We start from the raw sequence: 23,172 nt of genomic DNA, 5'->3' as shown, positions 1-23,172 counted from the left end.
ATATAGCTCCTTCAATGCATTCCAGGTCACATTATAGGTCTGATAATCATGAATATAAGGAATTACATTATCTTTCACATACATTATTAATAATACATTTTCTTTGTTCTCCCACTTCTCCTAGTCTTTAATCGATATAGTTGTCAAGCCTACAACAAGTTTTTATTCTTTTCCCTTTGTGATGGACCAAGCATCATAGCCTTCCAATAGCATTTGAAGCTTGAATTTCCAGTTGACATAGTTCATGCCATCCATATTATTATCTTTGTTCAAGTATGTCTTTGCCAATGGATTTTCCAACTCCATATGTCTTTAAGCAACACCTCTGACAACTGCAAATATATAACTACATGGCTTGAATTTCAATAGAGGCTAATTTTTTTTAATAAGACTTCAGAACTTCTCATAATTATCCAATCAATGTATAAAAAAAAATCCCCTTTTCTTTTTTAAAAAATATATGAGAGCCATTTTAAATGAACGCCCTCCCTTTTCAATATAAAAGAACCTTTTTTTTTCTAAATTATTTTTTTTAAATCCCAAAAGAATTCCCTTTTAAAGATATATGGGAACTTATATTAAAAAAATATCAATATGGGCACATCAACCTTGAAGAAATAAATCTCACATGAATGGATGCGAAAAATATTTTGACTATCGGTAATCACTAGTGCACTTTTCGATAGAAGAGGGCAGTGTTCTAGTACAAAATATTGCAATCTAATGTGTTTACTACGCAGTTTTCTATAATGAGACTTTTTGGAAGGTTTTCCGGCGGGTTTTTCCGGTCAAAATCCGACAGCAATTTATTGGAATCGCAAGTTTGATAGCTAGTTTCTGCACAATCAAAGCGTCCCAGGGGTTTTTCAAGGTGCTGAATCCAAATATGCAGTTAAAAGCCCATTTTAAATAATACAAATCAATATTTAACCTCAATTTTTTCCGTCGAATTCCGTCACCGAAATCTCGAAAAAGTCACATTATAGACAACTCCGTTTACTACTATAAGTGCAGCTTTCGATGTGTATCCAACTGTGCTGATCCCGAATTAAGTCAATGATTTGATTCAAATAAATCTTCGGTAGTCTCTAGGACAACTCACAACCTTTAGGCAGCTCATCCACCAGCAAATTTCATAGAATTCTATCATTCATCTACTAACAGCACAACAACACACCGTCACATTGAACCCTCAACCTTTTCCGATCACCGCAGGTGCTTGTGATCACACCAGATTCATAAAACTAGAACATCTTTCCACTAGCTTCAATGACAACATAGTACTTTAACATTTCATACCTTGAACTTGTCTTGCAACGGGAATTTCATTCCTCATCATCTTAAGTTCCCACAATGCAAAACGACGACTTCACTGGACAAAAATGGTCGCACAACACTTACAATGATCTCAACAATTTCATAACATTATGTTCTCTCAATGATAGACCAACATCCATGCCAGGCATGTTGACTTGTTTCATTACCCTTTGAAATCACAAACGAATTCCTTTTACACTCTGAAATCAAATAATCAATAATGGATTCACATATGCGTCTTATAATTCTAGCTAGATATTACTGATGTTTCATCCGTGGACAGTGGGCACCATACAACATCTAATGTGACATGAAATTCAACCAGAAGTGGGCGGGGTTGGTTTTATTGGGAGGCCCTGGTACCTAGCAGTGACTTATAGAGAAGCTTGGAATCCCTTGCAAAAAAAATGGTTTTAACTAGGGATGGCACCGTTCTTCCATCACCACACGTCATTGGATCACCACTGGCTCCAAGATTATATGCATATATGCGACCCGTTATTGGCAAACTCCTCTCTCGGTTAGTAGTAAACCACACCGCATAATCAATTAAAATTTCAGATCCTTTGAGATCTCGATGATCTAATACCAAATCAAAAGTAGGAAGAGACATATATGAAAGAAATTTGTAGTCCTCAAGAGAGGATCCCTTGAGGATGCCACAACACTGGCTTCCTCGTTCAATTAACAAATCAAACAATATATATCTTCTACAGATGAATTTACTTAGGGAGATGAAACAACCTCCTAATAAATAGTATCTAATTCCTAATTAGAACGAAAATATGAGCAAACTGTCTGTTTCTCCATTATTTTCAAGTAAATTGAAAAAGATATACTTTAAAACGACCAAAATGTAAAATAGTGACCCACTTGAAATGTTTTAGCTATACAAAGTTATTTGTTTCAATTGTTTTATATTATATACACATATTTTTGAACCATATATGATATATAAATAGTTGACATTAAAATATTTTACATAACATGCAGATTGATACATTTTATCTATAGTGTCCAATGTAACATTAAAATGGTTTTTGTTATTAATATATTTTTAAATATACGTTAATAATATTTTATTAATGACCCACATTGAAATTTTTATTATTAAGAATATTTTCAATTGTAACAAATTAATTTTCTTTCAAAAATTTAATGAATTATACATCTCGCTCTTTTTACTCTTACCAGGAAGTACTTTATATTTTATATTTTAATTTTTAACTTGGTTTCTTTAGAAATTTAATTGTATTATATACACCATTAAATTATTTTCTTTTAGCATTTTCCTTTTATAGATATATAAGAATTTGATATGGACATAAACTAGCAATTGCACCAAATATTGCAAAGGAAACGTCGTAAGGCATAAATTGGAGAAGAATCCTACCATGTAAAACATCATTTAAAATAAAAAATAGTAAACAAAATGTCATTCAAAGCTAGAAGATAAATAGAAATCACTTACCTTTCCAACATATATTGCCTCTTAATCTTCCAAGATGGTGTTTCAAGTTCCAATAGAAAATACTTGATAGATTTTGAAAAACTACAAGTAGTAGATGGCATTAGATAAGCTAAATAAAATAGCATTAATTCATCAAAAATATTATAGATAACAATATGATGGCTATCTTTCCAAATCTAAATTTTCATAAAAAAACTCACAAATTTTAGACATCACCACGTATTAGATGAAAATGAGCTAGACATTAGCTCCCAATTATTCATAACTTTTGGTGTAAAATCTACAACTTTGGTGGGAAACTCTAGTGCTGTGCAGTTGATGATGTTCAATATCTCTAATGTTTCCTCTAAGAACATCGTCTCTAAAATTGTAAAGAAGTATTTTTCATTGCTCGCTCAACTGTTCAGGGTATAATCTCGTGGTGGCCAAAATTCTAATTTGTATTATAACTTCTTGTCTACATCATCTATTTATATTGACAATTGGAACAGGTCAGTCAAAGAGGTTATAGGATGAAAAATCCTCTACATGGTTGAAAGCATTGATTATTCATACAATCCAATAAACCAACATTAAAGAAAATCATCATTATTTTGAAAGAAACTGAATGTGAGGAGAGCACCATGAGGGAAATTTGATCCCTCTATGTTAGATCTGTGCTTAAGATAGATCTATATTGGTTGTAACCAATCCATTTTTAATTACTTAATATATAGGCTAAGATCCCTAAATACATTGATATCTAGTGAGAGCCTTGTTCATTCGAGTTGTAAATATAATAAGATACCTAATTGCATTCATATTTAAAGTTTCCAAGTTATATTTTATTAAGGTAATGCACTTTTTATACAAAACACTATATGGAAGATATAACACATTTTGTCTATACAAAACTTTATAGGGAAGATACAAGGTTGGTATCATTATTATTTTTTAAATAGAGTTGAATAATATTTAGATTAAATTGATTTTTTTTATTTATAAAAAATAATTTTAATTATATAAATAGATTCAACACCTTCGAAACCTCACTTTGGTTATCTAGTGAGGTTATCTACATTACACATTGCACACCTTAAAATTATTACTCTAAGCATTTCTCCTTTTGACCAACATTGACTTAAGAAAATACCTAAAAAACCCCAAAACTTGGAAAAATTAAAGCACACCATATATAATACATAAAATCATTGCATTAGTAAAGGAGAAATTTCTAAAATGATGTGCAACAAAAGTTGAAAGAGATCAAGTATATTGGATTTTCCTATCATTGTGTGGGAAGAATTTGGAAAGAAAAATGACTCAAGAGATGTACAAGGTATCGCGGTTGAAATTGATTTGTTTTTGTTATTGCCAATTCACATGTTTGTCGCACAACAAATTCGGGTAATGAAGAACAACATGATTGAAAATGAAGAAGTACAGACATTGTGGTATATTAATTCCTCTTGAAGTGACGTCCTCCTACTATTGCAAATGTCATGTCAAATGTAGTCTCTCCGATTCTAGCAGAAGGAGATATAAAAATTCGTGGTATGGTAGCATGAATGTAATTGCAAAAGTAGCGGTGTGAGTTTCAAAATTGTAGAGAAACCTCCTTGTGACAGTTGAGGTCTGGCAGATAGTGTGTCAAGGAGATTTATTTTTCTGTGTCCAACGTTTCCTATAGATATGGTGTGTGTAGAAGCGAAACTCTCGATGATTCTGAGTTTTCTATGTTTTGTCCCTTCCCTATATAGAAGTTGAAAAAACTAATTCAACATGAGTTGTGATTTCCAAAACTAGAACACAGAGGTAGATTTGATATGTATTTAATAAATGAGGAGCTATGTGTTGTTGGGAAAAGTATCTATTCAGAACGCCCCTATCCCACTCTAAGGTGTGACAGTGCCTTAGCAACAAACAAGGAAAACTATTTTCGTATTCTTCTTTATGAAATGTAAACGAAGAGGAAGGATGAACTAACCTGTGTCTTGCACTAGTTTGTCAATCCAGTCGCTCTCCTCTTAGTTAGCTTCCAGCTACCTGCTCCCTTACTCGCCCAGCTTCACCAAGTTCCTGCAAGATCACAGAAGAGGAAAGACTATACAAAGATATAGATTTACATTCATAAATAGCTTAGGATCAAATTAAGCTAAACATGCAAATATAACAAAACATCATTGATACACAAGCATGTGGAGAAACTCAAATAGTTTTATTGATATAATAAAAGATCCAGGAGGAGATACAACCAAGTGAGTCCCGATCCAGCATCTACCTCCCAGCAAAGGAATCCCTTCCTCACCTCCAACAAAGCATAAATCACCCAATGCACTAATCTCAATCTTAAAACCAACAACAATTCTCTGCAAAGTACAAAATTCCAGCCTCTGGATCTCTGGGATGAGGGATCCATATATAGATGTAAGCAGAGAGGATGAGTCAGCTTATGTTTTGACTTGTGGCTTCTCTCTGTCAGTTATTGCTTCCACTTGGAGGCTAAGAGCCTCTTACTCATCCTTGGTCGAACTCAGTGAGGCAAGTGTCATTGGAGAAGATTCTGGAAGCTTCCATTGTCTCTCCACCTCGTTGAATGACTCTGCCACTTGTCATTTCCCGCTCAACGCACCTGGGTAGTGCATTCAAGTGCGTTGCAATGCACCTAGCCAGTGTATTTGGGTGCTTTGCAACGCAGCCAGCTGGTGGAGCATCTGAATTGATCCTAATTTGACTAGTTCTGAGTAGTTTTTGGTGGAGAACTTCTGGGAGAAGCTGTCATTGGTTAACCTTGTTCCTCTAGGGGTAGGAACAACACTTTTAGGGACTTTGGATCCCTTGGATTATGGACATTTCATGCTTAGAGCTGTAAGGCACAAAAATGTCTATAACAGTTGCCCCCTAAAGTATGAGGCCGTTTATCGGGTGAAATGCTTTATTAGGAGGATCCGAAGTTATTTCAATGTTGGGAGGAGACCTGTAATAAGATACAATACAATACATTATTTTCATAGTGTTTTCATGATCTAGCTGAGACGAGCATTCCCATGCTCAGCTTTATAAATTCATTTTTATGTACACAGGACAGACAATCGTCTGATGGTAGACTGATGATTTTGATGAAGTCATCATCCTTTTGGTAGGATGATTATCTGTGCTGCAATGCTGTACATGTCAATGTTTTTATTTTTCCTGAATATATATCGCAGCCCGGATGGATGAAACTAGATCCGAGGTCTTCAATCTCGTCCGATCTTCACTCGAAGTACAAGTCGATCCATGTGAAAAATGTTTTGAAGTCGAACATGGAAAGACATCGCTTGATTACCAGTCAATGATGTAAACTATTAACAAGCACAAGAGGAATCACCCATAAGGATGATGACCCTCAAGGTACTGCAGTACAATTCACGTGGTGTGAATAAAGGACTTGGCGTCGAACACCACGCAAAATCTTTCGGTCGAAGGTCATTGATGTATACCTGTCGCCGGAAGTGAGAAACTTGCCATTGAGGCATGCAAGCTTCAAAGTACTGAATGGGGTGTCCCTAGATCAACTTCTTGGATAATTAGCTGATGTCGACAAGAAGCGATCCGTCAAAGGAGGGCCTTGATGAATCCCACATCAATGACACGGAACGGAGAAAATGATTTTGATGGAGGTGAAAACGATATGATGATATATGGTTCAGGGTGGCGGTCATGAAGGAATGAAGTATAATGTATGGTAGTGGATGGGACACGGGTGATTTCTCTGGATGACTTCTCTTGAACATGTCGGCGACACTTATGTGATGGATCGGTAGCATTTACCCCAAATGTGGATGGTATGGCAAGACCATGGTGATGTGACCGGTGAATGAAACAACCCAACCCGACTCAGGAACGGAGTGGAAGTGTCATGTTCGAGAGCGACTTGCTACCAATAAAGATTCTTTGAGTTTCTTCCCAATTTTTCCCCAGTCATTGCTGACCAGTACCTCTTTATTTTTGTCAAGCTTAAGGAGGATAACATATGCTTGTTCTATAATTTTCCCTTCGGGCAAACCCATCGCTATGTTTTAACGAGCCTAGCGATAGTGAAACTCGTTCTCGTCTAAAGACAAGTTTGTCGCTATTAATCTTTTTAACAAGTTTAACGACAAAGATAACTCGGTCCTTTTCATTTTTAGAGAGTCTGAAAAGGTACGTAAAGGTAACTCCAAAATTCCTTTTTCGTCATCTAATCCCTTAAGTCCCAAAAAGTATAAAACAATACAGAAGGGATGAATTTTTGATAGTTTTAACGAGCCAAACAAAACAAGCGCTCGATCTTTTTGTGCAATAATCCCTCAGGTCCAAAAAGATTAAAATCTAGAGGAGGGATAGCACTTCTGGTCGCTTTAACGAGCTGGAAGGCCAAAACTCGGCAATCTTTTCATATTTTACGAGTCAGATGAAAAGAGCTTAAAGAAGACTCGTCTTTTGAGGAACGAGTGATAAAATGGGCAGCAGCTGATTCCAGGTAAGGGTTGGAATTTTCCAAGCATGACAGTGTCACAAGGATGGCTAGTGAAATCACTCTTCGCAACTGTTCCTCAAAATGGGTAAACAATCAAATGGAGGTGAATGATCAGCCAATGGAAAAGTGGAGGTGACAGTGCAAACACGACCAAGGCTGTAATGGCTAATAATGTTACATTCACAGTGGTTATTTACCGGAGGATAGTTCATTTTTTAACGAGCTTAAACGCGGATTGAAACACTTGCTCGGTCTTATGTTTATTTTTTAACGAGCATGAACTATGTGCTAAAACTGCTCGATTATCCAGTCATATGATAAGAATGTCTCATATAAAACGGCAACATTTAAATTTTTGCCCCACATCCTTTCTTTATGCAAGTTAGGGAACGACTAATCCTACGAGTTTAAAGGGTTAGCCTACGGGTTTAAAGGGAGGACCTAAAAATTTAAAAAATAAATAGCCGCCCCTTGCTTGCACTCCAAAAGGTTTGCATGCCCCCAGGTATAAAATACGATTTCAAGGTTACCCCTCAATTTGCAGACAAAACATTTGTTCTATCAGGAAAGGCCTACCTCTTTCAGGTTACCAAAGATTGTCTCATTCGCGCAGCAAACAAGACACTTCTCCGGCGATGTTTACCGAGATAAACAAAGGTGAGTGACAACGAGCGCCAAACACATAACTTTGACAAGAGAATCTTATTCTAGAATAACCCCTATCTCAATCACGGACGGGGTACAGACTAGTCATATTCTCCCGCGGAAATCTACCCTATACCCGAAGTTTTCCTGCCGAAGCAGACCAGGACGCATGCCCCCTGGGTTCCAGTCGTATCCCTCTGAATTACTCGCGCTCATCGGGAGGACGGGCCATGGGTTGAGACATTTCTTGCGTGAAGAGACCATTTAGGGATGGTATATGACTATTTGCGATGCGTGATCCGGGAAATGAAAGCTGGTCCACGAGCTTGACCACTCTTCCTTCGTGCAGAAAACACATTACTCTAAAGAGTGAGGAGACGATGGCTCCCATGCAATAAATATAGTCTCGTCCAAGGAGTAGGTTATAATCCAAGGGTCCTTGAATGACCATTACGTTCATTTGAACTGTCTTCCCTTTCAATGTTATGGGCACATTGGGGAGGATCCCTAAAGGTCGACTGGTTCCCTTATCAAAGCCTGTCAGATTTCTCATCTCAGGCAAAAGCGATGGCGAACCAAGCGCTTTCCAAGCAGTAGAGGAAAGGATACTCACAGAAGCCCCCTCATCTATGATGGTACCAGCCATGACCATTCTATATATTTGGACGATAATTCTGAATGGTATGCTTGCTGGTAAACGGGGTCTGCCTAGTTGATTCCAGTCGAAGGAGACAACTAGGTTGCTTGGTGGTGGGACCGAGTAGATGGTCGAGTATGGCTCTGACGAACTTCCTTCCTGTGATAAAGGAATGGGTAGGTTTCCCCCGTGTTCGTCGGAGTCTGTGTTGATGAAGAGAATTTGGACGGTGTCATCCTTGTTCTCTCCAGTGACTGTGTCATTCGAAGATAAAACCTCTGAAGGCAAGACGGGGTCAATTGCCGCCTCGACCTTTTGACTTTCGTCAGGTATGGATTCATTTGGTTCATCTTCAATGACAGGCGCTTCAGCTGACCACTTGAGTGGGCCAGCTGGATTCTCAACTAATGAAGGACTCGGCAAGAGTTTTTTATATCCAGGAGGAAGTCGTAACGGTGAAACCGGACGATCATCCAAAACTCTTTTAGCTTCATCTAAGAAGGGACAACAGTGGATGGCGTTATCGCCTTCGCACAATTTACAGGGAGATCTAGCTCTCCCTTTTTGTCCGGGGACTTCACTTCCGCTAGTTGACGGTGTGCTTTCAACATGGCAATCAGAGGTTGACGACACTAGATTGTGCAAACGGGGAGACCAGTCCCTTAGTATCCGAGGGATGCAAGGACAATCTCTGTGAAAATGGTCTCCCTTGCAAATGACACATGGCGATTTAGGCCTGGTCAGTGCAGTGTGTGGATTTTCGTTAGACGACACTCGTTTGCCCCCATTCACTTTTGGCTCCTTCTTCTTCTTCTCTTTCTTCTTCTTTTCCTTCTTCTCCTTAGGAAGTTGACCTTTGGCTTTGCCAGCCCCATCAAGCGAAGAGGAAGGAGGAGAGGAAGAATTAGAGGAAGTAGAAGGTTGGTGGGTAACTCTGGACTGGTCTAACTGCTGATTCGATTGTTCAGGAATAGTGGTGTTCTGAACGACATTGGTTGAGAAGAGCCAGACTGGCAAGCCAATTGTCAGTCCTGGAAGCGACAATGCGGCCATATGGGGTGCACCAACATCTCCCCAAGAGGAGAAGGGACTAGGATTTCCACCAAGGGGAATTCCTTGGTTGGTAGACTCCATTTTCTCAACCTAAATATCAACGTAGGAAAAGGGTGTGAATATTCCGTTTAAAATAAATTTTATGACGCTTGGACACAACTTGCTTTTTCAATTTTAAAGAGTCGAGAAAAAACAAAAGATGACTCTAGTCTCCTTCGATTTTTAATGAGCCTGAAGTGACAAGTGCTCAGATGGACCTTTTCCGTTAAGGAGTCTGAAAAGGAACGAAAGGGACTGCTCTGGAGATCTAGGTAGAGGGTGTGCCAAACCAATCACAAAACTACAGAATACGTTTTACGGTACGACAGTCAGTCTTCCCGAATGCTGTGTTCGGTGCATTGCGATCAGTAGGGCGGCCGACACGGCTTCCTATGGATAAAAGGTTTTAAGCCTATAGGGGTCTCCCAATATATACTCGACGGTACATGGGAGCACAATCCGTACTGGCACTTATCGTCTCACAGTGGAGGAATCACCCAACCATCAATGAGGACAACAGTTACCAGGCTTTAGGACGCCGGAACACGTCTGTAGCCTAGACCTCTATGTTGTGCGTTAAGTTCCAAAGCGTTGTTAGATTCATTCAATTTATTTTAAGTTGATCTTTCTTAGAAGTTTGCCTTTTTGGATCACCACGAGATGTAGATGTAATTCCTAAATGCAATCTAAAGATGATAAGCAAGCTTTTATCTCTTTTCAACAATGAAAATCCTAGCTACAAGGGGAAAAGAAAGACACAATCTTTTCTCAAAGAGCAAAGAGCACACTGTAAATGCACTTTTCCTAAATCAAACCATACAAACTATCAATATGCAAATGCACAAATGCATGTATTTGTTTTCACTTTCTTAATATTGATGCCTAAAAAGAAAGTTGATGTACAAATTTGAATTTGCTTTCAAGTGAACAACACAAACAAGCTTCTTTTCCGAAATCAAAAGGGTAGAGAAGATTACGACACTTTATGACTCTGAAATAAACACTCGTTTCGACACTAGAAAGAGACAAATTCAAACCAAAGCAAAAGTAAAAAGTATAATCAATTGTCAACAGCAAAGAAACTTTCTCCTAAGATCAAAATCGACACTTATGACAGATCTAAATCTAAGGACGACAGTATGACTATTTTACTTTTCAATGGAAAACTGTAAATGATGTAACAAACACACAAAGAACACCTACAGTCTTTTTGTACAAAGGAGGCGGAATTAAGGCAAAGAAAAGGGGTTTTCAGACAGGTATGCACACTGATAACAGGCTGCAAAAATCAGAGATAAAACTGGACAAAATGAAGCAAAGAACCTCAGCTGCACAGGGCAAGGGCTGATCAGCGCACCTGTTGTACAGATAAACTGAATTGCAGCGCAGGTAGCCCTCTCAGGTCCTGCGTTGAAATGCAGAACCCCTTCACAGAGCCTACGCTGGGGCAGAAATGAGACTTCTATCCGGGTTCTGGGTCACGGTTTGCAGTTTAATCTATGGATTTTGGCCGAGTAAAGCAATCAGTAAGGTACAATTAGAGGGATGATTTAAAGGAGGACTAAGAGCTATCACAAAGGGCAATTAGAGCATTTGTGGATCAGATGTTCAAATCATAAACAAATCCAGTGGGTGGATTGAAGTAGCAGCTACTTTGCATTTGAAAATGGCAAATGCAGTTCGATTGCTACTTCTGTGTTTATGAAGCAAACAACAAGAGAAACACAAATAAACTAACTAGACACGATCCCCATCGGAGTCGCCATTTTGTTGTTCGGAAAAGTATCTATTCAGAATGCCCCTATCCCACTCTAAGGTGTGACAGTGCCTTAGCAACAAACAAGGAAAACTATTTTCGTATTCTTCTTTATGAAATGTATACGAAGAGGAAGGATGAACTAACCTGTGTCTTGCGCTAGTTTGTCGATCCAATCGCTCTCCTCTTAGTTAGCTTCCAGCTACCTGCTCCCTTACTCGCCCAGCTTCACCAAGTTCCTGCAAGATCACAGAAGAGGAAAGACTACACAAAGATATAGATTTACATTCATAAATAGCTTAGGATCAGATTAAGCTAAACATGCAAATATAACAAAACATCATTGATACACAAGCATGTAGGAGAAACTAAAATAGTTTTATTGATATAATAAAAGATCTAGGAGGAGATACAACCAAGTGAGTCCCGATCCAGCATCTACCTCCTAGCAAAGGAATCCCTTCCTCACCTCCAACAAAGCATAAATCACCCAATGCACTAATCTCAATCTTAAAACCAACAATAATTCTCTGCAAAGTACAAAATTCCAGCCTCTGGATCTCTGGGATGAGGGATCCATATATAGATGTAAGCAGAGAGGATGAGTCAGCTTATGTTTTGACTTGTGGCTTCTCTCTGTCAGTTCTTGCTTCCACTTGGAGGCTGAGAGCCTCTTACTCATCCTTGGTCGAACTCAGTGAGGCAAGTGTCATTGGAGAAGATTCTGGAAGATTCCATTGTCTCTCCACCTCGTTGAACGACTCTGCCACTTGTCATTTCCCGCTCAACGCACCTGGGTAGTGCATTCAAGTGCGTTGCAACGCACCTAGCCAGTGTATTTGGGTGCTTCGCAACGCAACCAGCTAGTGGATCATCTGAATTGATCCTGATTTGACTAGTTCTGAGTAGTTTTTGGTGGAGAACTTCTGGGAGAAGCTGTCATTGGTTGACCTTGTTCCTCTAGGGGTAGGAACAACACTTTTAGGGACTTTGGATCCCTTGGATTATGGACATTTCATGCTTAGAGCTGTAAGGCACAAAAATGTCTATAACACTATGGTAATTTCTAGTCAGTACCATATACTTGTAGTTGCATTAGAGTTTCAAGAAAACCGTGAAGCCACTAGCTCTGGATCAATAATAGGCTTACAAATTCCCATTTTAACAACTTACCTATTTCATGTAAGGCCTAAGGATGGAAATATTTTGGACACATAATGCAGCGATGGAGGCCATCACATACAACTGATGGGTATTGTATACATCACCCAAGCGAGGGTCAACCAACTTCTAGATGCTTCTACATTCAACAAAGGCTTTTCTTGCATTGATTCCATATGTTATGCAACAACCCATAGTTGAGTCCTTTGTTATGCTGACAAAAATGCTAATCGAGACAGAGCTGGAAGTGAAGATATATAGATAATTACATAGCCATGCTACTCACACAAATAGGAACAATCTATCAACAATAAGTAGGAATCACATACCCACATCACTATGCTTTGCTAAGAAGAGCCAATTGGAAGGAGACTAGTAATTAGCTCTAGCAGAAGTACCCCAAACAAAAAATCATCTATTTTCTCATCAACAATCCCATGAATGACATACTCTGGGGCAAGATAGTTGGAATATAAATGTAACAAACATGAGAATTCCCGGTACACTGTCAAGCAAAGTGAAGCCATCGTTATGAAATGAATATCAAGTGTATGAATTTTCCTAACAAATCCTCAAGAAAAAGTATAACTACTCACCCACATTAGGGGACTTTTGAGGTCTAAAATGGTTATCCTAAGGAAATTATAAAATAATAGTGGAAATAATAAAATAAGACTAGATTACATCATCAAATTATAGAGGGAAAAAAGAAAAAACTATTTTTTCAACTCATATTTTCAACTTATCCCGTTATGGGTTTACTCAAATTTCGAGCGACAACACTTGTTGGATGTAGAATTTGATTCCTCATCCAAAGAGTACCCATGGTGGATACTTTCTATAGACCCCGCTACATGAAAAATGAGAAATACATGAAAAACATGATTGCAATCACATTTTTTCATGTATTTCTCATTTTTTGTTTAATAGGGTCCATCAAAAGTACGAAACATGGGTACTCCTTGGATGAAGAATTCAATTTTTCATCCAACGAGTACTCTTGCTTGAAATTTTAGTAAAACATTAGGGAGATAAGTCTAAAGTACGAGTTGAAAAAACAATTTTATTATTTTATTATTTTTTAATATTTTTACTTTTTTACTCCAAAAATGGTGAATCATCCCCCATGGTTGACATCACCATCTTGAATCCTATTGGTTCTTATAAAGTTTATTTTGGTTGTACATTTTTCTTAGGAGGCCCATTTTAGACCTTAAAATCCCCCTAATGAACGTGCCTTCAATAGAAATTGTTAATATCAGGCGCGTCCATGGTTTCGGTAGCCACATTGCTAATCCAAAATCTAAAATCTGCAATTCACCTAATGAAAATGGGAGACATCTTTGGAGCACAAGTTTCATTTCAATTTCTTCTCATTGTAAATGCTCATAACTCCAAATTCCTCATAAATCCAAATTTGCAAATAACTTAGTAGTACATTAAGAAATTCCCAATAGAAGGACATGTTAGACTAAAATCCTATCTCAGATAGACAAACATTGTAATCTTCTTTTAACATAGATTTAATTGTTGATATACTTGCACCAAGAGAGGCAAGGTTCTTAATTTATCCCTATTGGTTCTTATTAAACCGAGCAAGGTTAATATGACTCTATATTTGTTGGTGCTTAATAGACTAGACAAGGTCAGTGATATTTCTTATAGATTATGGGAAAGAAGAAAAAAACATAATACTGGTAATAATCTCAATGTGATTAGGGTTTTTATTCCTCTAAGTTCTTAATAAGGGCACTTAAGATGGCCCTTTCCTAGTTATATTTCTTTGGTTATCTGCAAGAAGTAAAAGCATAATATTGGTATAATTTTGATGTCTATAATAAAATAAAGGAACCAAAAAGGATAAATTTACTTCTTGAACAAGTGGAAAAATTTTCCTTAATTTTTCTATTTGGAGACACTTCTACTGAGGCGGATGATAAAATTCTTAAAATTGTCCTTGTATGCTTTACATTCTATGGAAAGAATATTTTGATACATTTGAGTGACTAACGATGCCCATGATTGACTGTTGAAAACATGATTTCCTTTTCATAGTATTGTCCAAAAATACCTTTTGAATATTGTATTCTCTTTCAACATTACTTTTAATCTTTGGGGCAGAGAAATTTGAAAATGTGGTAACATTCAACCATAATTATCTTAATTTTTCATTTAAGGTTACCGATTTTTTCCCATAATGACAGGAAACTCGGACATCAATTTTAAAATGCACTAAAATACAACACTAAAATGCATTTGGATTTCTCCTTCAGCACTACATTTCCTCATCGTGGCAAGAAATTTAGACAGGCTCCATAGTTTCCATCATAAGGAATCCCTTAAACGCTAGTCACCTATAATGAAATAATCATTCCATCATAAGGAATCCCTTAAAATATAGTCACCTCCAATGAAATAATCATTATATGGGATTCTTATAACATTATTTGAATAGAGCTTAGACTATGGTATCATATATGCCTTGGTTTTGTTAGAGAACATTGAAAGGGTCTCAAGGAACAAATGTGCTAAGAACTTAGGAACATATCACCATACTAAGAAGATATAATTATAATGAGTTCTTTTAAGATATGCTTTAATGTATGAAATATTTCAATGATATAAGTGCCAAGCAGGACTAATGACATCATCCAACCCTACAGATTCTGTTACCAATTATCTCTTACTTGTAGAATATGGAGGCCTGTATGAATAATGAGACAAAGATTACGTGTGGGTCGAAATTTTCATTGAGTAAAATGTTGGATGCTTTGATGTCTCTATGAATAATAAGTATTTGACAACCTTCACAAACATAAAGAGGACCTCAAGTTGTTCCCATAGAAACTTTATACCAGATGTTCCAATCTAGTAGATGAGACTTTGTGCGTGAATAGAACAATCCAGAAAAGGACAAAACAAAACACATGGATCCATAAACCTAAAATACAATTCAGGCGAGTAATGAATTATGTTAAGAGTTGTTCTCCTTTTATAATTTCCTATCTCTATACCTGCTTAATTAGAAATATAAATCATAATCTCCACATACCATGAAGCAATGATGCTAAGCTTCAATGTGGAAAAAATAAAAAAAAGTGCATTACACCTTCAACACCAAATCCAATAAGACGAGCTAACAGTAATGAGTTGTGATCTATCAATTTTGTCATTATTACATCAAAGTCATCTTCTTTTATTATTTTGACAATAGAATGTGCAACCCCTCATGCCAAGTAGAAAACACCAGAGGTAGTTCATCCATCTGAGATAGAAAATGCCAAAATAGACTTCATAGCCTTTCGATCATGAGTAATGGTCCATGATCTAAAATTATTAAAAAATTTCTTCCAAAAATGCAAATTAAGGTCTCTATACGTGAAATTTTAGATTCCCAACTCTTTGCCAGCCTAAAGATCACTATAAGAAGTTTTTATGATATTTTATTCCACATTTTCTCATTTCCCAATATATGAAATCGAAATCTTCTAGAACTCAATTTTGTTGGAACACCACTACATTATTTTCGTTCAACAACACTATAATCTACAGGAAAAAAAATAGTGCTTAAAAATTTAGTTCATCCCATCTCATTTATCCTGATATCAAGAATACCGTTAATGATATCCCCTTCAAGAAAAGTTATCTTAGATATTCCATGATCTGAAGTTCTCTCCAATTTAGATGAAACTCCACTTCGAACTCCATTTTATGTTAAGGGAGATACAATAAGATTCATTGACGAAATACTTTTTATTTGCCCCTACAATTTGGCATCATTTTCAACATTGCCTACATTCAAATTAATACAGGTGTCTTGTGGCTGTGTCCTTGACGTAGATTTGATAACTCCAGTAGGTAGGATCCACTTTGACTAGTCACCACACCTTATCTTGTCATCCTATCACAAAAGACTTAAATATAAATAATAGACAAATGTACGATAATAGAAATTTTTGACAAGTTAGGTGATGATGAAGCTCACCTTCACTTCAAGTACACTTGAACTTAGCAATGAAAAAAGTATGAGTTTTATGTCAGATGTTAATGCCTTAACCTACAAAAGATATTATAGAAGTTTTTATTATATGCAAGATTTACTACCCCTGAACGGAAACCCAATAATCTCCCTTACGTAAAACAAAAACGTTATGAACTTATTGGGATATCAATTGTAGACAGTAGTAGGGTTTAAAAAACATTGAACAATAATAGATGAACACTTATCCCATATCTCACCAGATTAAAACCTGCGATCAATGAAATAGGCACCGAACCGTACCCATCCATACTCAGATTCAAAAAGAGATATTTACATAAATTTACAACACTGCAGACAACAAATAAAGCGTAAAGAATGTACAACACAATGGGATTAAGAAAAAACTAATTGTAACCAGATAGAAAGTTCAAGTAAAGAGGATTTTTATAATTATTAATAAGTAAACATATCAATTGTTAGTCTGCAAAATGTATATTTTCGATAATGAGAATATAAGTTCTTTTTATGAGGGAAAAAACATATCAATTGGTTCGTGCTAATGGAACAATAATAATCAAATCCCTGCATAGGAAAACCTAGTATGGTACTCGATTGACTGTGATGAGAGTAAGCATGAGCTATTTGTCATAGAATTAAAAAATAAAAAGAGTCACATTTTGATGAATTACAAACATACTAATTGGTTCATGAAAATAGGCCACAAGTAATAAAAGTGTATGTGTGAGAAAACCTGAAGTAGTACTCAATCTGATTGACTATGCTAGCACACAAATGAGGATCAGGTGCAGAAATGAACACACCAGGAGGTGGGGGCTGCACAAAATAAGGCCCACCTCTAACACTATCTAGGTGTGTTCTTGGTGGAAAATATAATGTTGGTATAGTTGCAAAATGAAAATTCACCCACTACAAATATGAATATTGTGACCGTAACAAGATATGGAACACTATGAGCCATTCCTACCAAATGAATTGGAATAAGAACCATTGTAAATGGAAAATAGGACAAAGCCCTTTCGCACCTCAAGTAATGATTGGCCGCATGTTGGCACATGCATCCGCTCAGCTCAACTGGAAAAGAACCCTCAAACCTTAGAACACGAAACCCTTGAAACTGTTATAATTCCACCTGCATCGACAAACGAAAGGAAATTTAAGTTACAACATTCACATGCTATATTAGCAAGGGAGAAATTATATATATGCAAGAATAGAAAAACAATTACCTACCTGAGGGAAACTCCCCTTCTATCGCTAGTGGATTACCCTCTGTAGCCATCACGACCTTAGGAAACAACTCAAACTCAACTATAATAGTGAAAATATTAGCATAGATGGGAAAATTCTATCATAAGGTCGACCAGTATGCTCAGAGAGCTATTATGTTGAGGCCTTGTCCAGACTAAGGGCTGGTTGAAGCCCTTGAAAGCCTAGTTGGGGCTCTATCAGACCCAAACAAATAAACAAATTTCCTTTCTTGCCCTCTATTATCGCAAATCTGGATTTTAATTGCATGGCGAGTGTGATTAGGCCTAATAATATGGAATTGGATAATTTGGTTAACTAATTGGGGTTGCTTGTTTGGAATCTTTTTTTTTTCCTCTTATGCCCATTTTGTATAGGATCCAGATGAAGCTAAAGAAGAGAACAAATATTTTGAGATGTAGCAAGGGACAACTATCGTCGTCATGACTTTTAACTCTGCAATAAATGAAATTTGAAACATTAGAAACCAATTGCACCTTCTGTAATCAATTATTTCTCTCAAGAACAGATTTCCACAATGACCTTCATAGGGTAGCACAGATGAGTGGACTGAGCGAAATCTTCCCAGGGATGTTATCTACCACTGCTTCCAACACACATAAATCTCATAAACATTACTCAAATGCATATTTGAATCAAAATTTTCTTTTAGGGTTCTATGGGTATATTCACCGCTTTAGGTTTGGTCAACAAACCTAAGTCTCAACACTAACAGAATCGACAACACATCTAAATTGTCTATCTGAAGCTCTCTCTAAGTGTGGCCATTTCATGTCTTTGACACCTCTCCTCACTCAAAACCACACCCATGATTGACAAAACCACACCCATGATTGACAGATGCACCTCTGCTTTCTTTTTACTACACTTCTTTCTAGAAGAGTGTACCCCCAATCTTACATGTGCTCTTGCTTCTGCAAAAAAGGGCGAAGATCTTATTTTTAAAATAGAACAAAGAACAACCACATATTTAATTCATGCATATATGTTTTTGGAAAAGCATTGATAAGGATAAAGGGAAAATGTGTAGAGAAAACCAAACTAAAAGTTGTGAATACTTACATGATTAGTGGTTGATGCGACGAGGTGAGTGATGTCTTGGAGAGACTTCCTCAGATGGGATAACCGCAATACAGAACCCGAACCAAAAGAAAAAGAGGATAATGGGGGAATGTTCTTCTTATTTCTCTTATATTCTTCTTCCAGTCCCATAGAAAAAGAATTAATGCCTGCAAGCTTAGGGCGAGGAAATTGTTGCTACAACTTATTCATCCCAGAAACCCCTTTGATGCCTGTACGCCTTGAGCAACTGAAGAATTCTTGAAACGACCTAGTTAACTAAATAAATAACAGTTTGTTAGACAATGGTGAGATCAAATAGTTTATTACATTTTAATTGTCTAACAAGCCATCTCACGGTGGTGACCATATCCATGAATCACCATACGAGAGTTATTCTTAGAGGGTACCGCCTTACGACGTAATCAGTAAACAAGTTTTCAAATACTTTATTTAAATCTTATATTGAAATATTTTTTTTAAGTATAATGTTTAAACATCTTACTCACACTTTCTATTACCTTTAATTGCTTTAATAACTTTTTTATAATAGTTTATATGGAATTATATTATGCAATGTGCACATCCAAATATTTTATTTAAATTGAAAGGGAGTGAAATATTTTTAGCATACTAGATTGTAATATCAGTAACAACAAATCGAGTGACGAAAGTGAGGTTGGGATTCTTGATGTTTTATAATACTTTTAGTTAAAATTAACTAAACATGCATATTTATTTTTGTTTTTTATTATAGCCATCATATTTTTCCTATTTAAAGGCTATTTTATTTTTATGTTTATTTTAAGAAAAACACATGTAGATACAAACATAGCCCTCATACTAAGATGACAAATATGTTCAAAAATATCTTATATAATCGGTTTAGAAGTTTCGATAAATGTAAATATCTTATACAATCGGTTTAGAATTTTCGATAAATGTATTTGAAAAATACAAAATGAGATAATAAAAAAAGATAAAAAGGTGTGAGAATATTTTTTTCTTAAATATATATATGAAACTTCTCTGATGTTTAACAATTTTCTTTTATTTCTGAAAAAAATTTATATAGTTATTTAGGAATTAAATTTGTGGAATTTTTTTATTTTAATTATATGTTAATATTTTGAGAAAACAAAGTGTTGTCTTATGAAAAATAATTATAATTTTAAAATATTATAAAATAATTTAATGAGAAATATTTCAGCAGAAATATTTTTGTCGACGTGTTTCGAATCAACGAGTGTGGTTCAAGTTGAAGAACCAGATCATGGCTACAAGTTAAATAGGGAGAACAGATCTTCTGAAGAACCAGATCTTCTGAAGAACCAGATCTTCTGAAGAACCAGATCATGGCTACAAGTTAAATAGGGAGAACAGATCTTCCAACGACTATATTTGACTAGGAAACAACTATATTGGACCAGGCAATTTGACTAAGAAACGACTAAATTTTACTGGTCAACTCGACTGGACCGAGGGAGAGGAAAAGTTATTAATGTTATTGTTATATTCATTACCAACATTTGAATATAAGTAAAGTTTGTAAAATAGTTGTTACTATTATAATTAAATAAATAAAAGGTTAACATGGAGATTTTTTTTTTTTTTTACACCACCAAACATAACTCATTAATAGCCTAAAAATCGCTAATATGAAATACTAATTAAATGAATATGCATCTTATGAAATCAAAAACATTACATCAATAATATGTAAATATATGCATTTTGAATTTAGTGTAAAAATATAAATAAATAGTTAATAAGTTATTATGCAAGATACTTTCTTTTATTATTAATATCATAGACAAAATTTGTAAGAAATAGACCTATAAAAACAAAATCAAGGGTATATATATATATATATGTGGATTACTAAATCAAAACCTAAAATCATTCATATAATATGGAATAAAAATGTAAATATGTACTTTCCGAATAAATAGCTGTAAGAATAAACTCAAAGAACCTTAATATATATATATATATATATATATATATATATATATATATATGTATGGAGGGAGTGAAGGAAAATAGAGAGACGAGAAGGAAAAAAGGACAATGAACAAACAAGGCAAGGAGGGGAAAAAACAAGGAAACTGGGTAGGTGTCACGCCCCCAATTCTTTTTTCGTTTAATTGAGCGGGTGCGGCACCGCCTAAGTTATTAAGATGTTCCATCGTTAACAAACTTTGTGAACTACGCCTTAACAATTCATAACCATCATGAATTCATATTATTAACGTTCGGAATCCATTAATAATACACAATAATAAATCAACACAACAATAATAATAATCAACACGACAATATAATGATAATCTTCTTTTATTATATTTGTAATGTTTACAAAGTCGGGAGGGCGCCCGCCCGTGAACGACCGCACGACGGTCTTGCCAAATCTCCACCGAAACCAAGTTACAACATATAATACCCAACTCTTGTGTCGTCGGGCAGGCGGGCGCACCATGCACGAACCCACCGCCAACACACAACAAGCCAATATAATGTACAACCGCACGAACCCGGCGTTGGGCGGGCGGGCGCACCCCGTGCACGACCTCGCCTTCGCCTCAACCCAAAACTAAGTGCGATGTGGTGTGGGCGCCCGTGTGCACCACCGAAACCCAAACCTCGACCGTGTCTCGTGCTTCACCCAGCTCGGCGGGCTCATCCACCGACTGCGGTAATCTGCGCTATCTCCAAGTGCTTTACCCCTTTGTGCGATGAGAGATGATCGATGTCCGATGCCTCCAATGAACCGCAGCTCGTCCAAGTTTATACGCTCCAAACTGTGCGTTTATCCACCCTGGCCGACGCTACAAATATAGCGATGAACACCCCTCGCCCATGTTTGACATGTCGGCTTGGATATATTCATTGCTCAGCCTCCCACCGCATATAAATACACTCGCACTCCCATAACTTGTATTTATTCCGCGCGCTCATATGCGATGGTGACTTCGGTACTTAGTCAATTTTGCGAGGAGATGGGGCGCGCGCCCGGGCAGAGCCGCAGGGCGTTACATCCTCCCCCACCAGAAGTCATTATCGTCCTGATAATTCCTGCTCTTCTCTTCAACTTCCTATCATACTTCGCGATCTTGTCCTTCCATCTCCAAAGTGAATCTTCCGTCTCCCAGCTCTCCTCCTCCAGTGCATCCTTCCATCTGCAAAGAAATTCCCGTCGCTGGTGGCAACCAACACCCGTAGTTCTGAGACTCAAAATCTTCTCCAACTCTAGTCCTGGTCTGTCCACAATCCCGGTTGGTCCTCTCGTCGGCTCAACCCTCTCTGGATGGTCTGAATCAAGTCTACATCTCTTCAACTGACTCACATGAAAAACTGGGTGTTTCATGTTCATATGGCGTGGAAGCTCCAGCTCGTAAGCAACTTCCCCCACTCTCTTCTTTACTCGGAATGGTCCCTCATACTTCCATGTCAGTTTGCTCGTCGTCCCCTTGGCTGGCTGAAACTGCTCCCCGGTAATCCTCAGAAACACCATATCTCCCACACCGAAGTGTGCTTCCCGTCTTCCACGATCAGCATACTTTTTCATCCTCCTTGCAGCATCGTGCAAGCGCAACCGTGCTAACTCCAAGGTCTCCTCCCAAGCCTTCATGAATCTCTTCGCATGAGGACTTCTCAAGAAGCCTCTCGTCACTACGGTATGCGGTGCAACCGGCATCTGCCCATTCACCAACTCAAATGGACTATACCCCGTCGCGGAACTCTTTTGAATATTGTAGCTAAACTGAGCAATATCCAAGAGTTCGGGCCAATTCTTCTGATCAGTCGTCACATAATGTCGCAAGTAGTCCTCCAGCAATGCGTTGATCCTCTCGGTCTGCCCATCTGTCTGCGGATGGTAATTCGAACTCATCAACAACTCTGTCCCGACCAATTTGAACAATGTGGTCCAAAATCTCCCTGTAAAACACGGATCTATATCCGACACAATAGTCAAAGGCATCCCCCAATACTTCACTATGTTCTTAAAGAACAACTCCGCTGTCCGCTCGGCTCCACAAGGTATCTTTGTAGGAACAAAGACAGCATACTTGGAAAAACAATCAACCACGACCATAATCCCATTATACCCCTGAACCTGTGGTAACTGAGTGATGAAGTCCATCAAGACACTCATCCATGGCCTCTCTGGAATCGGTAAAGGCTGCAACAGTCCTCCTTGTCTCTGAGTATCCGATTTGTCCTGCTGACAAATGATGCACGTGTGTACATACTCCTCCACATCCTCTCTCATCTTCTCCCAAAA

This window comes from Pinus tabuliformis, chromosome 7, assembly GCF_031772625.1.
Source record: "Pinus tabuliformis cultivar Carrire ecotype Pingquan chromosome 7, CPIR1, whole genome shotgun sequence".
NCBI classification, from domain to species: domain Eukaryota; kingdom Viridiplantae; phylum Streptophyta; class Pinopsida; order Pinales; family Pinaceae; genus Pinus; species Pinus tabuliformis.
Note: the sequence above shows the minus strand (reverse complement) of the source record.